Source organism: Lagenorhynchus albirostris, chromosome 14 (assembly GCF_949774975.1).
Source record: "Lagenorhynchus albirostris chromosome 14, mLagAlb1.1, whole genome shotgun sequence".
In the NCBI taxonomy this organism is placed as follows: Eukaryota; Metazoa; Chordata; class Mammalia; order Artiodactyla; family Delphinidae; genus Lagenorhynchus; species Lagenorhynchus albirostris.
The window spans coordinates 22,203,042-22,216,051 of record NC_083108.1 but is presented as its reverse complement, the minus strand read 5'-3'; the positions used below and the strand labels follow the sequence as shown (position 1 = coordinate 22,216,051).

General features: G+C 45.1%; 1 pseudogene; it reads left to right on the top strand.

The window, feature by feature from the left end:
* The first annotated feature begins 10,995 nt into the window (after nt 1-10,995).
* LOC132504407 (protein NipSnap homolog 3A-like) lies at nt 10,996-12,426 on the top strand (annotated as a pseudogene).
* The last annotated feature ends 584 nt before the right edge of the window (nt 12,427-13,010 follow it).

The following is a 13,010-nucleotide window of genomic DNA, read 5'->3' as shown; positions in this document are numbered from 1 at the left end:
CTCCTCTTGTGAATGGACGCTCTTTATCCTCAGGTGTTTTAGGGTCCCCCTCAAGGCGCATCTGTGGAGCTAAACATGGGCTGTTTTTCTAAAGTTATTATTAGTCTAGTGTAAAAGGAGTCACAATCATAACTGTCCTTTTCCTTGAAACCTCCTCCTCTAAGCAAAATGATGAAGGACATTATTAGTGGGACAAGATTCACTTTTTAAACCACAGACATATGGCAAGCTTAGGTAGAGTGAAAACATTTTGCTTTAACCATCCATGTGTAGTTTTAATTAAAGAACTTAAAAAAGAAATGCTGTAGAAATGTTAACTGCAGTGTCTGTCTGTCTTATCAGGCTTGGGCAATTCCTTACTGATGGATTGATTGCTGTGAGATTGTTCCACTTTGGTAGAGAGGAAAGGTGGGCAAACTGGCTGCCTCTGGCTCTTAGCAGATCCCATTTATTAAGCTGTGATTGGCTCAACCACAGAGCCAATCACATAGTAGTTTAGTTCATTTACTCACAAAATATTCACTGATCCCCTTCCACATGCCAAGCATTTTTCTAGGGGTTGGGGATTCAGCAGTGACAAAAGTGACAAGCATGTCCCCACAGGGAGCTGCCATTCTAGTGCGGGAGACAGACAATGTCAAAATAAATGAAGTATACAATATGTCAGAAGGTGACCCGTAATGGAAAAAAGGCAGAGGATGTAGTGTGAAAGGAGGTTGTCAGGGAGGCTGCGGGTGACATTTGGAAAGATCAAAGATGGTCAGGGGCAGAGCTGGTGGAGGGGTGCGCTAAGCAGGGGGAATGGCCGGGGGAAGTTCTGTGCATGTTTGAAGAGAAGCAAGAAAGCCAGCGCATCTGGACCACAGTGAGCAAGGGAGTGGAATAGGGGATGAGCCGGGGAGGAAGGGGGGCCGATCACTTAGCGCCTGGGCCCCGTGGAAGGATCCTTGGGCTCTATTCTGAGTGAAACACCAAGCCAACCCAGGGTTCCACGGTGGAGCCACATGGTAAGCTGACAGTGTAAAAGGACTCCTGAAATGAATTCTTTGACAGCCTGTGTTATTTTGTTTAAAACATCCAAATGCAAATAGAGGGCTTGCAGGCGGGCATCATCCCTGGGTGTAGTGGGGAGCCCCATGCAAAACCCTATCCATGTGGCCAATACCTACCATCCTATAAAACAACTGTGTTTCCTCTCAGCAATGCTAAAGGCCAAAGCCAAGGGCGAAAGGGTATGAGCCCTCCAGCCATCTTGGCCTCACAAGGTCAAGATTTGTCTCCCCTCCACCCTCCTTTCTGCGTCCCTGATTGAAAGGTGGAGCTGGGAGTGGGACAGGGAAGTCCAGCCTGGAACATTCATGCTGATGGCCTACTCGCAGATTCCTGGTCACAGCCAGCCTCATCCTGGAGAATCCTAGGCTAACATTGCCTGAATCATTCTTCTCTTCCAAACTTTTGGTATTGATGCAATTCTTCATTTCATAGCTCGTGATCAGCGATTTCTTTAAAACCTGGGGCACTCTGTTTAATGGGATTTTGGAGCTCTTTTGAAGTTTGGGAAGCAGCCTGGGAGATGTGGTTTGGTTGCATAATGCTGAAGTTAGAATCTCTGGGGTTTTGAATTGTCATGAAGACAGTAAGGTAATGGGTCCTGGGCCAGACCTTCCTGACAAGAGATATGGGGCAGGATGGGGCAGTGAGACAGAGGAATGTAAACAGAGCTTTGGGGGATGGGGAAGCTGGAGCAGATGTATTATATGAGATCAGCTCACCTACCTCCTAACTGCGTCCCCTCAGAGGATCCAGAGGGCACTCCCTTTACCAAGGCTGGGGGAGATGCATTTGTGAGGGAGCCCCCATGGTCTCTGTGCTGGCTCTTCTCTGTGGGCCAGAAGTGATGGTGTGGACAGCTGCCATCGAACAGGACCCCTGACTTCAGTGGAGATGATGAAACCCAGCACCAAGAGGTGGTATTTAATTGCTAAAGACAAGATGGGTGTGTTTACTGTAAGGGTTTGCAGAACCCAAGTAGTAATCAGAATAGAATGGCCTGTAGAGACATTGAATTGGCTATTAAAGCCTTACTTGATTTGCATAATGGGAAAGCTCTAGATCTGGTGAATAGAATCACAATAGAAAGTAAAAAAATCGCGCTTCCCTGGTTGCTCAGTGGTTGAGAGTCTGCCTGGCGATGCAGGGGACACGGGTTCGTGCCCCGGTCCGGGAAGATCCCACATGCCACAGAGCGGCTGGGCCCATGAGCCATGGCCGCTGAGCCTGCGCGTCCGGAGCCTGTGCTCCACAACGGGAGAGGCCACAACGGTGAGAGGCCCACATACCGAAAAAAAAAAAAAAAAAAAAGTAAAAAATCCCTCAACTAATTCTCAGACTTGAGTCATTTCATAGACACAGAGCCTCTTGAATGAAGACGAGAACAAGTCTCCTTGGAAATCCTGCTGCACAGCCGACAGTTTACACTGTGACTCTTCCTCTGACCTTCACTAAAGGGACCTGTGGCTGCGTACTAGGGTGATTGTGCATGGGGGCAAGGGGTGTAATCAGACTGTCGGGGACGAGTGTATGCTGGAGACCCAAAGTACCACCAATCAGGTGATCAATGGAGTCCGTCTCTGGTCCATCTCACCATGGGCCCAGGGGGGGCCCTAGACCCATTCTGTGGTTATTTCTCCAGTTCCAAAAATCATAGTTGGAAAGAAATGTGACCAAGTGCCCTCACATTGGTTAGAATCCTTCAACATCTCTTCTTTCAAGGTTCCTAAATGCTGAGTTTGCCCAGTGCTCAGAGCACTTCCTGTGCACAGACGACCACTCACAGATGGCTGTCTCGGGGCTGTGTCTACAGGCTGTGACCACTCTGGCTATCTGGCTGGTTGAAGCCAAGCATGATGTAACGGACTGTAGCAAGCTGCTAAGGACAAGGAAGAAAAAGCTGGTCCCAGTTCTGCCATTAGCTCCCTGTGTGTTGCTGGACAGACCACTCTGCGTTTCTGCACCTCAGTTTTCTCATCTTTAAGAGGAAAGTTTGGGCTACAAGCCAGCGATTCTTAACCTTGGTAGCATATTGGAATCCCTCATACATACTAATACAATAGTGCCTCATTATCTGTGCAAGGTATGTTCTAAGACCCTCAGTGGGTGCCTAAAACCAGGGCTAGTCCTGAATCCTAGATATACTATGTTTTTTCCTATACATATTGGGTGGGCCAAAAGTTTCGTTCGGTTTTCTCTGTAAGATGGCTCTAATAGCACTTAGTTGTCTTTAACTTCATTCGAAGCAATTTTGTTAGATTGTATGTGACAGCTGTCATACCAGCGTGCATTTAAAAGAAGAGTTGTCGAAATCGGTGAATTTTTGTGTGGCCATTTTAATATTGAAGATGGAAGAAAAACAAACAACGTTTTTGGCCTATTATGCTTTATTATTTCAAGAAAGGTAAAAACACAGCTGAAATGCAAAAAAAAAAGATTTGTGCAGTGTATGGAGAAGGTGCTGTGACTGATCAAACGTGCAGTGTGTGGAGAAGGTGCTGTGACGATCAAACGTGTCAAAGTTTTGTGTTGGAGATTGATTTCTCGCTGGACGTTGCTCCACGGTCGGGTAGACCAGTTGAAGGTGATAGCGATCAAATCGAGACATTAATTGAGAACAATCAACGTTATACCACGCGGGAGATAGCCGACATACTCAAAATATCCAAATCAAGCATTGAAAATCACTTGCACCGCCTTGGTTATGTGAATCGCTTTGATGTTTGGGTTCCCCTTAAGTTAAGCGAAAAAAACCTTCTTAACCGTATTTCCACATGTTATTCTCTACTGAAACGTAATGAAAATGTTCCTTTTTTAAAACAAATTGTGATGGGTGATGAAAAGTGGACACTGTACAACAATGCAGAATGGAAGAGATCGTGGGGCAAGCAAAATGAACCACCGCCAACCACACCAAAGGCCAGTAAAGAAGGTGATGTTGTGTATATGGTGGGATTGGAAGGGAGTCCTCTATTATGAGCTCCTCCCGGAAAACCAAACGATTAGTTCCAACAACTACTGCTCCCAATTAGAGCAACTGAAAGTGGCACTCGATGAAAAGCGTCCAGAATGAGTCAACAGAAAATGCATAATCTTCCATCAGGATAATGCGAGACTGTATGTTTCTTTGATGACCAGGCAAAAACTGTTACAGCTTGACTGGGAAGTTCTGATTCATCCGCTGTCACCAGACATTGTACCTTCGGATTTCCGTTTATTTTGGTCTTTACAAAATTCTCTTAATGGAAGAAATTTCAATTCCCTGGAAGACTGTAAAAGGCACCTGGAACTGTTCTTTGCTCAAAAAGGTAAAAAGTTTTGGGAAGATGGAATTATGAAGTTGCCTGAAAACTGGTGGAAGGTAGTGGAACAAAAGGCTGGATATGTTCAATAAAGTTCTTGGTCAAAATGAAAAATGTATTTTATTTTTGCTTAAAAAACCGAAGGCACTTTTGGGCCCACCCATACATACCTATGATAAAGTTTAATTTATAAATTAGGCACAGTCAGAGATTCACAATAACTAACAATAAAATAGATCAATTATAATAATATACTATAATGCAAGTTTGGGAGTGTAGTCTTTCTATCTGTCTCTCGAAATATTTTATTGTACTGCTGAACTCAACCTTCTTCTTGTGATGATGTGAGATGATAAAATATCTCCGTGATGAGATGAAGTGAGGTGAATGACATAGGCATTGTGACATAACATTAGGCTGTGGACCTTCAGACCACATGTCAGAAGCAGGTCACCTGGAGCAGGTGATCCTGGATTGAGCCATGATGATGTCGATGGTTGGGGACCCTGTGCTGTATGGTACGAGATTTCATCACGCTACTGAGAACAGCATACAATTTAAAGCCCATAAGTAGTTTGTTTCTGGAATTTTCCATTTAATATTTTTGAACTGTAGTTAACTGTGGGTAACTGAAACCGCAGAAAGCAAAATTGCAGATAAGGGGGGACTACCATACCTAGGTCCCACACTAGAGAATTTTATTTAATTGGTCTGGGGTGGGACCCTAGCACTGACGTTTTTAACATCTTCTCTGGCAATTCCATTGTGCACTCAGGATGAGCCCCATGGGATGAGTCACCCCCAAGGTCCCTTCCCGCTCTGAGAGGTTGAGTCTCCACAATGTTCCTCCCTGAGAGAGAAAGAGCATCTGACACATTTGGAGTCAAAGATCCAAAGGGCCTTTAGAGGAGGAGAGTCTGAAAACCCCTATTTCCCAAATTAAAATCTGCAATATTTTTCCTCTTAGGGAGACATGTGACTGATCAGACCACAGAGAGGTTGGGCTGGAGAATAGCCCAAATGTTTGTTTCAGCCATTTCAATGACATTTTGCAGGGCGGCTCAAAGATTTGTCCATGGTGTTTGCCTGTGTCCTAGACACGGGCCAAAATCTGTCCTTGTGTTTACTGTGCACCTTGCCTTATCCCTGTTATCAATATCTAGATTCAGAGAGAGACCCAGACCTTGGCTTACTGATGGATACTCTCACTTCTGTGTCTTGTTTCTACCTTCATCTCTGCACAGCCTATAAAAAGGGCTCCCATTCTATGAATAGCAGGATTGGTTCTAGTTTTTGAGCCAGGCTCAACCATAAAATAGCCGTGTGACCTTGAAGAAGCACCTTGTTCTCCTTGGGCGTCCATCTTTTAAATGTGTACCTCCAAAGTGTCTTACAGGTGAAATGACCTATGGTAATGAAATTTTACGAAACCTTGCTTATCAAACCAGAATGTTAAGCTGAGCTGCTTTTCCGAAGCAAAATGGACTCCAAGCTGTCGCCAGCTCATTGTGCTAATTGGTAGTGGAGGTGGATTTGAAGGGACCATCTTTCCAATTTGGTCAACCTCAAAAGAACGGTCAGCCTTTTCCACCGGCCCAGTCAACAACAAACACAGCTTTGAAGCACTTAGCGCTAGGGCTGCTAGGTGGCGCTGTTTCCCCAGATTTCCAGGGAGTCTACGCTTTAGCAGATGGCTGTTGGTGAATTAACAATTAATGTCCACTGTGTCAGCCTGAGCCCGCAGAAAATATGTTATACTCCAGAAACTGCAGAGAGCTGAGATTGCTCAGAGACGTGCTGCTGCCAACCTGGTTCTCTGCTGGCCAAGAATGTAATCATACACAGCCTGTCCCATCCACAAATTTGTCCCACAAACAAGGGACATTAATAACAAGGGTAAATAAGGAATATTGTAATAAATGATTTGTATGCTTGTCTTCTTAACCTTATTACATTTTATTTTGGAAATTTTCCCTGCATATAATAGCTAGAAAACAATTGCCACTGGGCAGGAGAATTCACTTTCCAGCAGCTTAAAAAAGAAAACCACCAAATGAGATACATGGGTTTTTCCTCTGAATCCATATGGACGCTTACAGGGTATCCCAAATGGGGGTGCGAGGGCTGTGATGGCAGAAAAGATTTCTTGTATTTTCCTGACTTTTCCTTTTCTATAAAAAGGCCATCTGAGTCAAGGACTTAAGCTCTGCTGCTATTACTTCTTCATCAGAGGCAAAGATGTTCTTCGTCACACAAGGAGCTAGGGAAGGCAGGAAGAGAGAAGGGCCAAGAAGTTGTTTGGCCCATTTTTAGCTCCGTTTCCTGCATTTTTTCCCTTTAATGTTTGTAAACTTCATTATTTCCATTGATGCCTTTCCACCGTAAGGCGAACTCCACCTGAATAGCAGAATTTGGGGTGAGGAGGGTGTCAAAGGTTCTGCTTCCCTGCCTGTCCCCCATGACATGTTTTTCTTGTAGAAATGGCCATGCTGAGGGGCAGTGAGAGGCGCAGTGGCCGGGTAGGTTAGGAGAACCACAGGGCAGTTCTCTTTTGCAGGCCAGGGACATGCCTTGAAATATAAAATATCTGCACCTCCAGAGCGGACCCCTACACCCCGCCTCCCTCACTGGCTCCCGACTTCTCCCTTGCCCAGAAACAGCAATTTGTCAAAATTAAGTCCTCAGCTGCCTCACCCTCCCTCTGCCACACCCTTTATAGCTCACATTTGTAGACTGGGGAGACAGAAAGAATGAAACCCATGCAGTTTCTTCATGTTTCCCTTCTAGTTTAATTCTACCTTTCATGAATTCATAGTGTGCATTGTTTAGGTTTAGAAAAATGTTCCCAGCGCCAACTCTTCTGGTGTGAATCCAAAAAAACAAAAAAAAAAATCAGTTTCAATCAACAGCAAGAGCAACTCAGGCTGGTGGAGGGGATCCTTGGGGTGGGGGAGTGGCGGGGCTTGCATCACTGAGAAGCAGAGCATCTCCCCTCCTGGCAGGGAAACGCGAGGCCCCTTGACCCCAGGCGCCAATTACTATTTTAACCATCCTTCCACACAGCCCCAGAGGCAGCTGGAAAGGAAACCGTGCGCTGGGACTTCCCACAGCGTCTTGCTGGCTCCCTGAGGCTGCCAGGCATTTGCCCATCTGGTGAGGCCTCCAGAGCAGGGGGCCTAATTAGGCATCATCAGCCACCTGAGAAGGTTCGGTGGGCCTTCCCCGGCTCCCCTCCTGCACGCAGGACTCCATTCTCCCAGCTGCAGGTCTCTGGAGCTTGCTTGGTAGAGCAGCTGCCCTGGCTAATGACTGGATAGCAGGGTCCCCAGGTGGCTGCCTCAGACTGGAGGGGATGGGCAGAGAGAGGGCCAAGGAACATAAAGGGACAGGGAGGGGGACAATATGAGGGGTGGTCAGAGAGGGGTCGGAGGGAGAAGAGACAGAGAGCATTAGATGAGCATCGCAATTCAGATCTCTTGAGATAGAAGACAAGCTGACCTGACTTGCAGCAAGAGAGCTGGTCCCATAGGGGGGCCCATCCATGAGAGAAGCCCCTGTCCCCCCATTCTCCATCCCACCTCCCACCACACCATGATATTCTCTCTTCCTGCCCTCTACTGCTCTCCGCACCAGGCTCTAACCAACAGTTTTTCACTAGGAGAACATGGCCTTACAGCCCTACTTTTGGGGACAGGCTGTGGGAAGAGGATATTGTTAAACTCAAAATTATTCTTTGCTCGTGTTGGACTTTTAGGCATGCAGGGGTGTCTGCGTTTTAAGATATTTTGCATCCTGGGTTCCCTAAACCATGGCAGGAGTCCAGAGAGTTGGGCGTTGCTGACATGCAAGCCAGGCTCTGCTGATCACTTCTTAGGCATTTTCCCTTTGTTTCCTGGGCAATCACACCCTTAGAGTAGGATGTATGACAGATGTTAAAATGACAAAAATATTGGGACAAATTTAGGGGAAGCAGATGGAAAGTAAAATGATCCATGAAGGGTTGTGTTGGCAAAAGGGGCAACCTCCTGGTCACGGATGGCTTGCTGTCAGTTGAACCCGTGCTCGCTAGAAAGCTGGGCTGAGCCACCAACACTCTTAATTCTATGGATTTCTCTCTCATAATGTAGGATCGTTTGAAGCAATAAGATTGTGTGAGTGAGGGGAGCATCCCTGGACTAGGGCAAAATGAAGTTTAATTTCTGGTCCTGTTATATCTGGGGTTTTGACCATGGGTTACTCATTGTGTTTCCTCTCTCCTCCAGTGTTCCCATTGGAAAATGTAAGAGAACACTTCTTTTAGTGTGCCTAGAAGTTACCATTTTCTCAGCGTATTAGAGGTTAGAATGTTACGTTTCTACATTTGGTTTAGCAGGGCTCAAAGGGGAATAGCTTTCCCCCCACCTACCTCCCAAACTGCCACAATGCGAATGAAGGGTGTTTTGCTCCAGAAAGGAAAACTGGTGTATGGAGAAGAGCTGTTTTGAGACTCGTGTGCCCCGAACAGCAGAAGGGCGGGCTGTACAGATGTGCACAAGTTGTTGACAGCTGTAGCAAGAATTGGAAAGGTGGTGGGATTTTCAAGCTGGCAGGAGGATGATCTCATAAAGGTTTTGAAGACTTGTCTGGTTCCCTCCTAACTGTCTGCCCATCCTTGTGAATCCAGGACTGATACGGGAAGCCTCAGCCTCAGGGATTTGGATCCATCAGAGGAGGTTCACAAGGGTGAGCAGGTCTTTCCAGAACACTCGAATCCTTTGATTCCATTAGTTGTGGGCTGTAGTCACCTTTGTCTCCTCCAAAGGACCTCTGGGCATAAATCACAGGGACACAGAGTGAACCCAGCTAGAAGCAGAGAGGGGAGCAAATGAAGGGAATCTTCCTACTAATGGGTGTCCGCTTTCAGCTGGGTGTACAATGGTGGGAAGTTGAATTTTTCAGTCTTAGAATAAGAGTGATTGTTTTAAAGTACGCTGGAGCCAAGATAAATCTTAGAGGATAATTGATACTGTTTTCTGCAGGTCACCAAGCACCCCAGCTTTGTTCTCGAGTTCCAATAGAAAATGACTGAATCTTTAATTAAAGCCTACAGATTCTGCAGAAGGATTTTGGGGCCTCAAGAGTTGATCTGGCCCAGCATGTCACTCTGGTGGGCACCTCTCCGGTGTCTCAGAGGGATGAAAACCAATCCTCTGCTTGACTAACCTCCAGTAAAAGTTGCCCAGTGCATTCCATTGGGGGCAGTTCAAGGGCTTAGAGGATAGTTCCTTATTTTGAGCTGAAACCTGCTTCCTAGAAATTTCTGCTCACTAATCCTAGTTCTGCCCTCCGGAACTACAGGGGATAAATGTAATCCCTTTTTCAGATGAAAGCTCTTCAGATAGTTGAAGTCTATCCCTAAGTCTTCCTTTGAACAAGACATGCATTCCAAGTACCGCATGGTATCAGCCTCCCTCACCAAACATCCTACTGTGGACATCACCTGGGTTTTCAGCATTTGCTGACTCTGGAAAAGAAGATAGAAATACTCTCAACATTTCCAGTAGAGGGAAATTAACATAGGAGCTTTTTAACATAGCTACAGAAGGACAAAGTGGGCAAAAAGGCAAATGTGAGATAACCCAGACATTCGTAATTACAGGAAGCAGCTACCATTCCTAGAGGTGGAGAATGAATGAGAGGATGTGTCCCAGAGACCAGAATCACAGAGGAGGGCTACCCGGGGGGCCATGGTGAAGGTCCCATGGCTGTGCTGGAACCTCTGAAGGGGTGCCATCTTACTGATGCTGGGACCACCAAGGCTGTGTCAGCACTCTTACTGTGCTTGCAGCCAACTAAATCCCTTATTTACATAAAGCAGGTGAGGCCAAACCTGTAGTTGAAAATGAGTGTTTGACTGCAGTTCAGGTCTTTAGTGGGTCTATTTTTTTTCTTTCTTTTCCTGCACACTGCCCCTTTCTTCTGATAACTGTGCCCTTCCTTTTCCCTTGGGGAGATTTCTCTCCTCCATCCACATGACCCCAATAGTCCTGGTCACAGGACAGGGGGCAAGGAGACAAGATTTGAAACTTGGGCAGAGACACAGAGGGACAGTTGGCCAGTGGAACTGAAGCTGTTGATGGTACTTCCTGCAGGAGCTGTGTCTGGGTTCTCTACTGAGCTCCCTGGAGCTACTCTGACCATGGGCCTCCCCAAGACCTGGTTGTTTGACTTTTCTGCTATGAAAGCCCTACCCAGTAGCCTTCCTATAAAGTCCTTTCTGGCTTTGTCAGCCAGGGTCTATTTCTATTACTTACAAAGAACCTGGAATGATATGCCATCTTTATCTGTATTCCCAAAGGCAAGAAGATGACATCTGACTTGGTGGAGATCTAGCAAATATTGACTCTAAAACCAGCCTCCATCTTTCTGTCCTCAGATATATTAGAAGCACAATGAGTTATTGCCAACCTGGAAGGAAATGTCTTACGGGGTATTGAAGAGATAGATCCTTAGTGCTGTAGAGTTCCAAAATCTGTGATGCAGATAAATGTATGGAAATCTGATCTGGAAAAGGATTTTGATGTGACTACTTTGATTTGGTCATATCGAAATGGGTGCATCAAAATATAAACACATCTTTTGTCATGCCCTAGCAGCGTGAATAATGAATGTCGCAAAGCCTCATCTCACCCCTGAATCTGACCTTATTGCCCCTCTAAAATTCACTCAGAAGTGGGATGAAGATCAGGAAGTGAGTGTGTATGTAATTATGTTAATTGGCACTTGAGGAAAATTCTTTAAATTGTTTCACTGGGCTGTCAAAATATCTTCAAAACAGTTGCATCAAAATATGCAGCTGATTGCTGTATATCTATATGAGTCATTAAAAATGTGCCAAATATATGGTTTATGCAAGAAAAGCATACCCTAGCCCCCCTTACCACACAGTATGTTTCTTCAGACAGAATTGAGTTCATCAACAGCGTATACATTCAGTCATTCAGCTAGTTAGGAAACTTCCTTACTTAACCGGCATACAGTCCAAGTTTATCTATATTGTCCATAGGGATAGTTTGACAATGGCGTCTTGAAATCTTGACCCAGTAAAGTGTTGACTTACCTTCATAGCCTCTCAACACAGAAACAAGATTCCTTTGGTAAAGCTTGCCTTCTAAGAATGATATTGGCACACGCAATTATGTTTAATTATGATCTTTTAAGTATTAAAAGATATTTACCCTTTTAAAAATTGGCCTGGTCTTGATTTCCATTAGGAAAGCCGTAAAAGGAGGACCACTGACTGGCTGCCCTTCTCAGCACCCAAAGCCCTGCCACGCTTGTCCTCCAAGGCAGCCTGACTAGGGCTCTGGCCACGTGGTCACCTGCCCCTCAGATCCATTCATCTTTTGCTATGGGGGCCCCCCGACAATATGATGGAACATTCTATGAATTTCATAGTTATTGCCTTAAACCCTCAAAGATAAATGAGTTTCTGGAAAATATTAGTAAAACCATTCATCTTTAGACAGCTCACTCTGATCTGGTTGGATTCTGGAGTGCAGAATTTGGAGGCGTGATGGATAAAGTGTTTCATGTTTGGAAGTATGATAGTTTTGCTCCTTGAGCTGAAGTTCAGAAAGGCTCGGCCAAGAATAAAGAATGCCGAGAACAATTTCTTATTCCAAATTTGGCTCTCATTGACAAGCAAGAGTTTGAGATTATTTATGGGGTACCATAGTGCAAACTAGAAAAAAAAAAATCCCAAAGGAGTCTATGAGCCAGTTATTTTCCAGATGAAGCCTGCTGGGCCAGCTCTGTGGGGTGATGAGTTTAAAACGGTGGTGGATGCCCATGTCGATTTAGGCTACACAGAATTGGTTGACGTTCTCCACCCAGAATACAGAGCACCCAGCAGGGTTCATGTTCTTTGGTGAAATGAGAGTGCAGATATTCATGCAGCTGGGGGACATCAGTCTCATGAGGATCTCACACTCGTGGTCACTGGGAAAACGTCAACTACCAAGTGTCACAGCAAAGTATGCTTCTGATTCCTATGTCATTTTTACCGTTGAAATCTCTTTCTGCTGAAATATGAAGCATTTCATTAACTGCTCTAAGATGTGTCTGCTAATGGGCTTAGATTCTCCCAAGAGAGTCTCACTTTTATTTGAAGGAGGTGGTAAGTTAATTAGCTATGTCCCTTGAACTTCTGAAAACCACCTCTGTCCTTTGTCACTACCACTTCAGGAGATACTTCTGTTCATTTCCCCCACGGCATTTCAATATCTGTTATACATTAGAAATAGTTGCCACTACTTCATAATCTTGGTTTTGCATGTGTTTCGAAATAACTCTCCTATATTTGACAACCTTTTGCTTTATAACATTTTTTATATTCAAATGATACATTCCCATACCTGTGGCAATATTTTATTTTATTTTATTTATTTTTTTTGTATCTTTTTTTTTAACATCTTTATTGGGGTATCATTGCTTTACAATGGTGTGTTAGTTTCTGCTTTATAACAAAGTGAATCAGTTATACATATACATATGTTCCCATATCTCTTCCCTCTTGCGTCTCCCTCCCTCCCACCCTCCCTATCCCACCCCTCCAGGTGGTCACAAAGCACCGAGCCGATATCCCTGTGCTGTGCGGCTGCTTCCCACTAGCTATCT